Source organism: Tamandua tetradactyla, chromosome 3, assembly GCF_023851605.1.
Source record: "Tamandua tetradactyla isolate mTamTet1 chromosome 3, mTamTet1.pri, whole genome shotgun sequence".
In the NCBI taxonomy this organism is placed as follows: domain Eukaryota; kingdom Metazoa; phylum Chordata; class Mammalia; order Pilosa; family Myrmecophagidae; genus Tamandua; species Tamandua tetradactyla.
Window position 1 is genome coordinate 179,021,837 of NC_135329.1, and position 11,051 is coordinate 179,032,887.

The window sequence follows — 11,051 nt, forward strand, 5'->3', positions numbered from 1 at the left end:
AGACATAGGGATGGCGGGACTTCTCACGTAGCACACTTGGACCAGATATTAACCACTGATGATGGAGTGGGATGGATTGTACCAAGTTCTAAGGAATTTGAGCTAATTTACCTACAGCATGGAATTTTCAATACCAGAATGGGCTTTCAAAGAAAATGGTGAAATCTGAGCTCTTCTCTGTTAACTACCCAATTGTAATAGAGAAGTTAGACTGGTTGTAGCAACTCGGAGGGAGGGGCCCGGATCAAAAGATCTAGTCTTGAGATAGCAATTTTTTGACCAGTTGAGGTAATCTGAAACCAGGCATTTATTTTGCAGTCATCTAGCGCCATCTATAGGTTAAATTGTTTCATTGCAATTACAGGACAGTAGCACCCTTAAACCGTGCTGGTGATTTGATCTATCTTTTATCTTTTATTTTCCTGAGGCAGGTATGAATAAAACCCCACACTAACACAAATTATGCTGTTGAATTTTCCACATGTGGGGAAATCACAGGGGTTAGCACATCTGACTGTAATGGGTAAGCCTTGCCTGGCCAAAACCAACTGTGATTGGGGCATCTCCCCTGCCAGGTAAGTACTGACTTGATCTTTTAACTAGTCTTACTTTTCTTTTACACATGAAAGCTGTGTGGGGTGTACGTGTGTGTGTTTTTTGTTTTTTTATAGGTTTTTTGGTTTGTTGGTTTTTGGTAGATGTAACACTGTGATTGCCAACAATTCCCTCTGAAACAAGGGAGGCGTTTTGGCATTGAGATCTAGATGTGCCTGAGGAAGTATCTAGAAACCTTGATTCCGTTTGCAAATATGTTTCTATAGCCAGGAAATCCTTCCCTCCAGATTAAATGACCAAGATTTCATTTTTAAAAATCCTGTGGGGCTTGCATTTTCCCACCATTTTCTGAAAACAGGGATCAGACCAGGTGGGGGAGGAATTTGTGTCTTCGATCACTCCCCATTTTATCCTTAACACCAACTGGTGTAAGGAATTAAGGAACCCATAAGCGCCGCGCAGGGCAGGGCAGGCAAGTGGGCATTAGGCATGGGAAATCAGGGAGACCTTTTTGCAGGTGAGGTGGCCCTGGGTTTTAAAAGTAATGAGAATTATAAGGGAAGAGGAAGGACTGGTGGAGAAGACCACCTGTTTTCTATGCCTGTGGCTGTGGTTTAGGATAGCTTTGTGTAAAAAGAGAAGACACGTTTCTCACAAGGCTACCCAAAGCAAGCTTCTTTCCTTTGACTCTCCATGGTCTCCAGGTGGACCGGATCTGACCTGCCTGTTTCTGTGCTAAGCTCACTCTTCTCTCTGGTTCTACCTTGCTGGCTTCTTTCAGTTTTTGGAAAGTGCCATGCTCTCCGTCACCGGGGGTTTTTGCATATGCTTTTGCCTCTGTCTGAAACATTCTTTATCCTGGTAACTCCTCTTCAGCCTCTAGATCCGAGTCTAAACATCATTTTATCAAGTAGGCTTTCCTGATCCTGGATGAGACCAGATCTCCATCGTACACGCTGTGCATCTCATTCTTACCTCTCCTTTGGAAACTTCATCAGGTTGTGTGAGTACTTGTCCGACATCTGTCTTCTCTATATTGGAAGTTTGGGACAGTGCCAAGTGTCGTTCTTCACCGACTAAAGGAATATAGGGAGGGGTGAGCTCAAGAGGAGGAAACAGCAGCACAATTTTGCTTATTGCAATTTTGGTTTTCTTTGGAGGCTTGTTTTAGAAGCTGAGATAAAGGTAACCAAATGGGCCAATCACCAACTCATTATGAGACTGGGAGTAACTTCTGCGGGCGCCATTTCCCTAGCACAGCAATGGGTGAGCTCCTGCTTTCTGATTCCACTCTGGAGTAGAATGGTGACTGCTCAGAGGGTTCCCTGTTTGGGGTTTAACAGGACCACCAAACTGAGGAAAGGGGGTAAGGGGCTTTTCTCTTTCCATTAATTGAATGCCGGGGAGAATTGTAAAGAGTAATTATATCCACAATGTAACCCTTTAGAAAATAAACTTTTTTTTCTAACAAAGATGAAAAAGAGTAAAAGCTAATTTTCCTGAGAGGCTAATTTGGCTGCAGTATTTGGGATGAATTGGAGATCAGTTCGGAAATAGGAGTGAATGTCAGGGATGGAGGAGAAGTCACGAAGCAGGAACAGGAGGAAGAGCTGAGACTTGGAGTCTGCGGTGTGCTAAGGGTGCCCAGAGGAGTGGCCGGGCTCTCAGGCAGCACCCAGCTTAGCAGTTAGAGGGTCTAGATGGTCCTGGAAAAGTGTCCACAGTATTTTGTAGGTAACTGTGTCCTCATGTGTCCCGGGGCCATTTGAGTATTCTCTCAGCATTATTTGAAGTTCATGAAAGGATTGCTTTGGGTAGCCAACAGGAAGCACCTGGTTTTGCAAAGCTAGGACAAAATAGGAGCTGGCATTTGCATGCAGTCCTGGTATTTTGATTGCTGGTGGCCAAAGAGCTCTGAGAATGGGAGGCGAGGCCTCTTAGGTTTTGATTGTTGTGCCATGATAATGGTGAACTTCTTTGATAAGGAGGTCCAGAAAAAAAAGAGGCCCAATGACATCCCTTTTGGTTTCAGGAAACCCTCATAGACTCAGAGAGGCTGCACAGAATTGGCCAAAATTAAAAAAGGCTAAAACCTTTGAATCCAGACTGGCTAACTCCATGATCCTTATTTTGATAGGAGAAAGCCCAAGTTTTGGTATTTAGGAATATGCATTGGGTTTGTACTGACTATATAACATCTTATGGATCTCCTGAGAGAATCTTTCGTTGTCAGGTAGCAGGCAATGTCGTAAAGCCCTTCCTTGAAAATAACCCCAAATCTGGCCCTTACAGTTTTGTCTTAAGAGTTTTGGCTCTGGATTCAGTGGAGAAGAGCCAGTGACCTGGCAGGAGGGAAACAGGGCCCCATTCCCAGCCCCACCACTCTCAGCTCAATTTGGGTAAGTCTCTTCACCCACCTGGGACCCAACTTCCTTTGTAAGATGGAGGAGCTAACAATCCTTCCGTCTCTAACATTCTACAACTTATGATCCAGTAACTGGAGGTAGTGATGTGGCTTTGTGCCAGAAAGCAAATAGAGACATCCCTTCTCAACCCTCAAAGAGCCAGGCTATGATTTATTGGTCTGTGGCTTCCATGAGAATTTACATTTAATTTTTTCCATTGGCAAAGGAATAACAAAATAAACTGGAACCTTGGAAAAAAGATAGCTCTCTCCTGCGGTACATATAGGGCCATGTCTATTAAAACCCAGTGACCCAGTGACCACACCTTTCCCTGGACGGAGCAATGGATGTCCAACAGGGAGCATATCTAATCTTGGGTGGTCTTGTACTTGTGTACTTGTACACAGTTCAGTATCTACTGTCTGTGCTAAAAATTGGGAATGGAAGTCTTAGAAAGGTGCTCTTACTGACTAAAGAAATTTTCTGGAGCTTATGTCAAAATAGCAGGTCATGGAGCTCTGGGTAGAGTGGGCAGCTGTGGGACAAGTGAACTGTAGGCCACCAGTTTCCAGAAAGGAAGGTCTACACTATTACCCCAAAGGCCTAATTCACTAGGACAAAGAACTTGGAGGTGTCTTCTTTTCTTTAAGAATTCCTTATCTGGAGCCTGACAGCACTAGATCTCAGTACTGATCTGTTCCAAGGACCCATGCAGGAGAAGCCAGGTAAGCACAGAAGATCTAGATGCTAAATACAGGGGTGTTGTGGGGAATCCGAGGGATCTGAAGAACCAGAGTAAGCAACCATGAGTGTCAAGGGACTTGGTCTGGAATCCGAGATTTCTGTGGGGCCGTGAGAGATCTTGTCCAGGCTTTCATGGAACTACTTAATAGGGTGGCGAATTCAGGGCCAAAGGACAGCGTAGGTGCCTGTGCCCACACTGTGCCTGGTCCTGCCATGGGCACCACACATGGGTGCCAGACCTGCCCCCAGACCCAGCCGGCCATTCTCCCAGGATGGCCTGTGGTGAAATCTTATTTGCTCACATTCCTGTATTGTGGAGTCTAATTTGGAAAGAGGTTTCATTGAAATTTGTCTTTATTTGTGCCCTCAAAGCCATTGTGTTAAGCAAATTAGCAGGAAAACATTATTTCCTTCTCCTTTAATTGGCACGAACACATCTATATCAGGGTTCAGAAGGTCGCTCACTTTCAAAGGCACTTGCTGAGGAATCTTGAAGGTGAAGGATTTTTCCGAATTCTCAAAGAAACGTATATTTTAAAGGTAGGCTCATCTAATTTGTTTTGCCTTTGAAAGTTTGTAATCTATGGGATAGATTGAGGTTTTCTATATCCCAGCATGCTTGGCTATTTAGAATGTCTGGGAATTTATTTTATAGGTACATACAGGATTGTGTAGATAAATTTTACCTACCTAAGATAATAAGCTCTTTGATAGCCCTTTGGAAGTTTTTTAAAAAATAAGAGTAACTTGTTAATTGAAAATATTTGTTAAAGGAAGTATCAAAAGGATGTCCGGTGGCTCAGTGGCAGAGTTCTCCCCCACCGTGCTGGAGACCTGGGTTCGTTTCCTGTAGTCTGCACATGGAAAGAAAAAAAAAAGATGTCTGATTAGGAAGTGACGGAGTACTGTGTGAGCACATGACATGCATTAAATGTACGGTTATTGAGGCCATGCACGTCCGAATCATTGATGAATTTCACACAATGACACATTCTTGCTAAAATTTTGTCGAATTGATTTCTTACAAGTAAATAGTCTAAACCACTTATTTAAATACCTCAAGACTTATGCTAACAGCAACGTAATTGTATTCAAAACAGATCGAAAGGCCCAAGTGAACACAGGTTTTCGATTTGTGGTTTTCAAATTTTCACAGTCCTGGGTGTCTATTGCTTATTTCCCCTTGACGCTTCAGTACAGTTCATTGCACGGATAAGTTTTCTTCTATGCTTCCCTGAACATGTGGTGGTCTATACCACGTGCATCTCCCTGACTGCCCACTCTGTTTCAGCTGCCTTTTCCAGGAAGCTGAGCTGTTAAAAAGTCCCCAGACATGTTGAAAAAGCTTTCTGGTGTAGGGTCCGAGCAAAAGGAGGTGTCACTGCTGGACTTATCCTTTGCAGGGGCACTACCAGCCCAGCTCCACTCTCTGAACGTTTTTTCCCCTTTGGCTCTGAGAATCTGTCAGGTTTCTTAGCCATAGGCACCACGGACTGACTCCAGCTGCTTTAAACTCATTTATTAAAATGACATTGAGTTGCTCATAAGGTTGCTAGGAGGGTTGGAGAACCAGGGCTGGAGGCTTGGACAGCAGAACACAACCCAAAAATCATGCCACAGAATGACCTGGTGGAGATGCCATTGCTGCAGCTCTTGATAGATGCTGTCCTCTGCCATCAAGGCAGCAAGACTGCTGTTCCAGGCCCAGGATGGGGACAGCCCTGCAGCTGCTGCTGCCATGGAAGCACCATCTTGCTGTGAGGGCTGCTGCCTCTAGGGAGGGTCTCATTCACTGCTGCCTTGTGTCACAAGCACCTGATTCGGACTCCAGGTCTGTGCTTCTGGTTGGTGGGTCCCGGGTCATGGGACCATAACTTCCTGCAAGGGAGGCTGGGAAAGGTGGTATCGGGCATTTCAGCTTTTACAGTGGAAAGTGGGTTCTGTCACCCATGAAGATTCATAAGAGAGGCAACTTCCCAAATACAGTAGGAGGTTCACATGGTAGGTAGCTGAAAGGAGTGACAACTACTCATGAGACAGACCAAATCATACCAACCCCCCCAGAAAAAAGATAAAAACCTTGCTGCACACTGATTATTAACAAACTAAACCAAAAATGGCAATAGTGACAATGATACAAAAGAGGCATTTTATTCCTGTATTGCTTACTTTTGAAGCATCTCACTATTGAGAATTATTTCAAATGTACTTTTTAAAAGCGTAATAAACCAGGAGCTCTCAGCTTCATCCAAGTATCTTTTTTAAATGAGTTTTTTTTTTCCCTTTTCAGAAGCCTGCTATGGTTTTGGTTTGGAATGGACTTGTTTTGTCTATTCATGGAGCTCTCTAATTTGTATGTAGGATTATGTTTCTAGAGATCTCCAAACTGTAGAGCTACAGTCCTTAAAAACCTCTGAGAGGATATTTCGATTTCCCTTAACCCAATTTAGCCAATATTTCCTTGGCTTTCATAAGAAATAGGAAGTAGAGTCTAAAGGGCTACTTCTGCTTAAAAGAAAAGAGGTGTCACATGTCAGTATATTTGCATTGTGCCTCTTTGTCAATGAAGGTTTCCAGTTCATTTTGTTTTACTCGTCTACGGAAGGGCACTCTTGGAGTACAGGGCATGTGACATACAAGTGAGAAAAGGAGAGAGTGAAGTGGTGGAAAAATGAAAAACCTAGGAACAGAGCTGCCTGCAGCATGTTGCATAAGACATCTTGCACCCCGGAGACCAACCAACCATCCTAAACCCTGCTGATACTGGTCCAGTTAATTTAGGTAGTAGTTCAACATAGTCCAATGCTGCTGCAAGAGAAGAAAATAACCCAACATGTATGCTTAACTCACAGCTTTGTTTAATTAATTAAGTTATGGTTTTAAATGATTATTAAATTGTGTAATCATTTACTAAAACCTTATCATGTACAAAGCTCTACACCAGGTGCTGTATATTTGTTACCTCATTTAATAACCCCTCTAACAACCCTACCCTAAACAGTAGCTCTAAAAACCCATTTGAGAGGTGAGGCTTCGAAAGTTTAAGTGGCAGAGCTAGAATTTGAATGCCCATCACCCCGACTCCAGAGTCTGTGATTCTAACTGCTGTTTCCCATGACTTTTGGTGCTCTCGATACTGAGGTGACCGACAGAGTTTCTAAGCTCAGTGGTGGTTGGACATCAGACAAGAAAGAAGAAATAGCACCAGGCAGTGTGATCCATCTTACAGTAACAGTATATACAGGAGCCCCGAGGAGGCGCACTGAACCCAGCCTGAGACCTGCAGGAGGAGAAGTCAGACAGTGAAACTCCGGAGAATTTCAGCATTTAGAGGCAGGAATGAAAAGGGCTGCTGAGATTGCAGAGTGGCTAGAGAGGTAAGGAGAGCCATGCAAGAATTGTGCTATGGAAGCAACAAAAGAGAGTTTCAAGGACTGTTTAAAGAGAGACAAATATCAACAGTGATAAGAGTAGGCTTGGGCCCTCTGGATTTAGCAATTCTTAGCAAGAGCCAAGGATGCCAAGGCTGGGAGCTGCAAATTTGAGGACTGAATCAGCAGAAGGAGGAGGTGGTATGTTTCACATACAAGCGTGGCCTCCTAGGAGTGGGCAACTTTGACCCTCAGTGTCTATAAATACTTTTGTGCAGATTTTGCCAGAGACCAGGATGGTACGTGGCACATAGCGGCTTCCCAATAAGGCCTGCTGAATGGCCTTACTCTGACACTGGCTTGGGTCTGGAGTTGGACTGATGTTATGCAGCCAGTGAGGTAGCCTTATATAGTAAGGTGAGCATCAAACAACCTTTGTTTGATGCTTTCAATGTGCCAGACATTCTCCGTACCAGATATATTTACATACTTGCATGTATTTTCTCAAGTAATTTTCACAACAACCATGTAATGTAAGTTCTACTACTAGAACTTATATTACAGTATGCTCACATTTTTTATGGGGAAATGGAGGTACAAGTTCAAACACAGGCAATCTGATTCGAGAGCTGAAGGCCCTAACCAAGATGCTTTATGGCTCCTGTATGTGCACCATCCACCAGCCCTGGGCGCCGAAACTTGTTTCTGTCTGGGCTCTCTGGGCCTCAGTGTCCTAACAGACACAATGGGGTACTTGGAGCAAATGATTCTCTCAAAGCTCTAATATTCTGTGAGCTGATGGTTTGGACTAAATTACATTCCAGTTCCATGGCCCAGCATTTACCTCGACACGAGCAGAAGTTGTCAGTCAAGATTGGTAGTCAGGACCAAGAGGGTCTGTGAATGACACACAAATCCACATTTTCAGTGGTGCCCCAACCAGCAGTTGAAGGTGAAAGAGAGCCCTGGGGATGTACACAGGACAATGGTGAAGCTTGAATGGAAGTTTCATTCTAGGCAGGAAGGAGAAGCCGCTGCCTCTGCCACATTACTGCTTCTGCCCTCTGGTTATGATGTGCGGAGAGTTCTAGCTGAGTGTTGGCCGACTGTATGTCCCTGAGGAGAAAGACCCAACCAGACAATATATAAGATACTACAAAGGTTCCATGTACTAGGGTAACTTTCCAGAGACCTATAACCTCCAGATGGGTCTGTGGACCAGATAAGTCCTGAAACCTAAAGGGCCCAGCCTCTTCAGAATATAAGCTAGTTCCATCTCCCTACCCCTTGTTAATGACAGCCCCTTCTAACATGAAAAAGTTAGAATGAGAATGGCCATAGCCCAAATACCCCTAAAGAAAGGGATAGAAAGATCAAAGGTAATGGTGGAGTTATGTAGAGAAGGTTGGTTTTAACAAATGAATATGATTGCTGAATCATTAAATTGATATTTCTTTTAGTCTCCAGTATCTTAGAGCAGCTAGAAGCAAAAACCTAATATTGTGGAATTGTAACCCGTACCAAACTCTGAAATCTGTTCGACTAATTGTCTGTGCTGAGATTTGAAACGTATTGCTTTTTTGTATGTTATTTTTCATAAAGAAGAAAAAAAAGTCGATTGTGATGATAAAAAAATATTTATTCCTTCTAGCCTCCTATATTCTAGAGCAGCTAGAAGGAAAAATCTGAGAGGATGGTCTGGTAGCCCATGAAAAACTCTGGGACCTGTCCTGTAACTACTTGTTGAAGAGTGCTTTGAAAACTACTGCTTTTTACTTTCTTTGCTTTGTATATATATTACATTATACAGTTTTAAAAAGTTAAAAAAACAAAAAAAAAATGAAACCCAGTCAGAGACCACCACAGCTGTTGAAGGGTTTGATGATACTAAGGTTGCCAGTGGGCATGTGAGGTTTTGGGCAAATATGTTTTTTGTGGAGGCCGCCCTACCTATATACCTAGTTTGATTAAAAAACTAAAAACGTGAGGCCCATGTGATTTATTGGTGAAGATTTAGAATTGTGGGTAGAGAAAAAATACTTATGTATTCATTTGTTGTCTAATCAGCACACATCTCTTTGTGGTCTCTACTGTCAAATGTGCTATTCCTAGCTCATTTCTCATCTTCTACCACGAGAAAAAGATTGCAATGCTATTATTACTCAGAGCAATGCCTTGGGTCTTCAGACTTGTTTATATTGAAGCAATATAGATCTTCTGGTTTCTGCAAGTCCCCAATTCCATTTCTTTAATGCTGTTCACAGCCTTACTCATCATCCACCAGTTGCCCATGAAATCTAAGGTTGTTTTTGTGCTTCATTGGTGATGACCACAAATGCAAGTCTTTGTTCAGAGTATGCAGGAAAATGGGAGTGATGTATTTTTTTCTGGCTAATTTAGAATGTTGTAGCATAATTTGGAGTAACATAGCTTCTAACCATGTCTTCCTTTGAACTTTTTAGGTTACAAAAGATTCACATTCCTAGAAGGTAGACTTTTTCAATGGTGATTGCATCCCTGACTTCCCTACACTGTCACCAGCAGGCAGGAAGGGTGGAGGGCCCATGGACGGACTGAGAAGAGTGCTCTGTTTCATCCAGGGAATATATATTCCGCATTTGGCACAACTTAAGACTGACCCAGGAAAGCGTGCTGTCACCACTTCATTTGGAGGCAAGAGAGAACATCCATTGGAAGGGCTTGTTAAGGGGATAGTACAGGTGAGGGTGGTGGGTGGGGTGGACAAGGTAAAGGGACAGCTTCCTGCACTCCCACTGCCCTCTGTGATGTAAACTGGAGGCAGATTGTCATCAGAACATGGGCAGGTTAGGGCCCATGCATGGGCCCACACATGTGGCTCAAACCCTAAAGTTGGCAGTGGACTGTATTCATTTTCTGTTGCTGCCATAACAAATTACCATAAATTTAGCATCTTAAAATAACACCCATTTATTGTTGTCTCACAATTTTGTAGGTCAGAAGTCCAGGCATGCATGACTTAGCTGGCTTCCTACTTTGGGTTTCGTAAGGCTAACGTTCAGGTGCCGGCAGAGCTATATTCCTTTCTGTAGACTCGAGATGAATCTCCTTTTCAGCTCATTCATGTTGTCAGCAGAACTCAGTTCAATGCGATTGTAAATGGCGGTCCCTCTTTCCCTGCTGACTGTGGGCCAGGGATTGCTTTTAGCTCCTACAGACCATCCAACATTCATTGGCTTGTGACCACCTTCCTCTGTCAGCAGCAGTAGATCGAGTCTTTTTCATGCTTTGAATCTCTTTGACTTTCCATTTGCCTCATCTCTCCTCTGCTGCCCAATGGGAGAGGGTTCTCTGCCTCTATAGAATCATATGATTAGGTTGGGCCCACTTGGATAATCTCCCTATTTTAAGGCCTATAACCGAAGTTACATCTGCAAAGTCCATTTTGCAAATAGCGTAATATATTCAGTGGTTATAGGGATGAGGGTGTGGACATTTTAGGGGGTCCATTATTCTGCCTACCACATGGATTGCCAGAAGTCCTAAGCCCTGAACTCATCTTGTATCTGATGTGAATTAGTTTCACCCGAAATTGGCATGTCAGCTCCATTATGGCAGGCCAATATTACATGGCGGGAAGGAGACCCCCCCATCCCCCACAGGCTAGCAGGAATAATCCACTTGCCAGGCCACCCTCTGGAATGAGTCCCATGGGTCTGAGTTCCACAAGTCCCATCATGTCCTCTCCATGTGTGGGAAAGGAAGGGTAGAGGTGAGGGGGAAGGGTAGAAGGTTAGAGGGTTGGAGAGTGTCCCCAAAGGGAGATACAGGAACTGGGGTTAATGTAGGTCCTTACCTGGGGCTAATGTAGGTCCTTACCTGGATGGCAGTACTAATTCTGGTTGTTCCTAGGCACTGAAGGGGACTTAGGAATTTTTTAGAAAGGCATTCCAAAGTGCAAGAGCCCCCTGTGATGCAGGGCCAGGCCAGGGTGGGG

At 43.7% G+C, this 11,051-nt stretch overlaps 1 non-coding gene across 1 annotated transcript; it reads right to left on the reverse strand.

Moving 5' to 3' along the window:
- Positions 1 to 426: 426 nt before the first annotated feature.
- On the reverse strand, positions 427 to 583 carry LOC143678540 (U1 spliceosomal RNA). Its single transcript, XR_013173333.1, has one exon. It is a non-coding gene; the product is annotated as a U1 spliceosomal RNA (small nuclear RNA).
- Between the last annotated feature and the right edge of the window lie 10,468 nt (positions 584 to 11,051).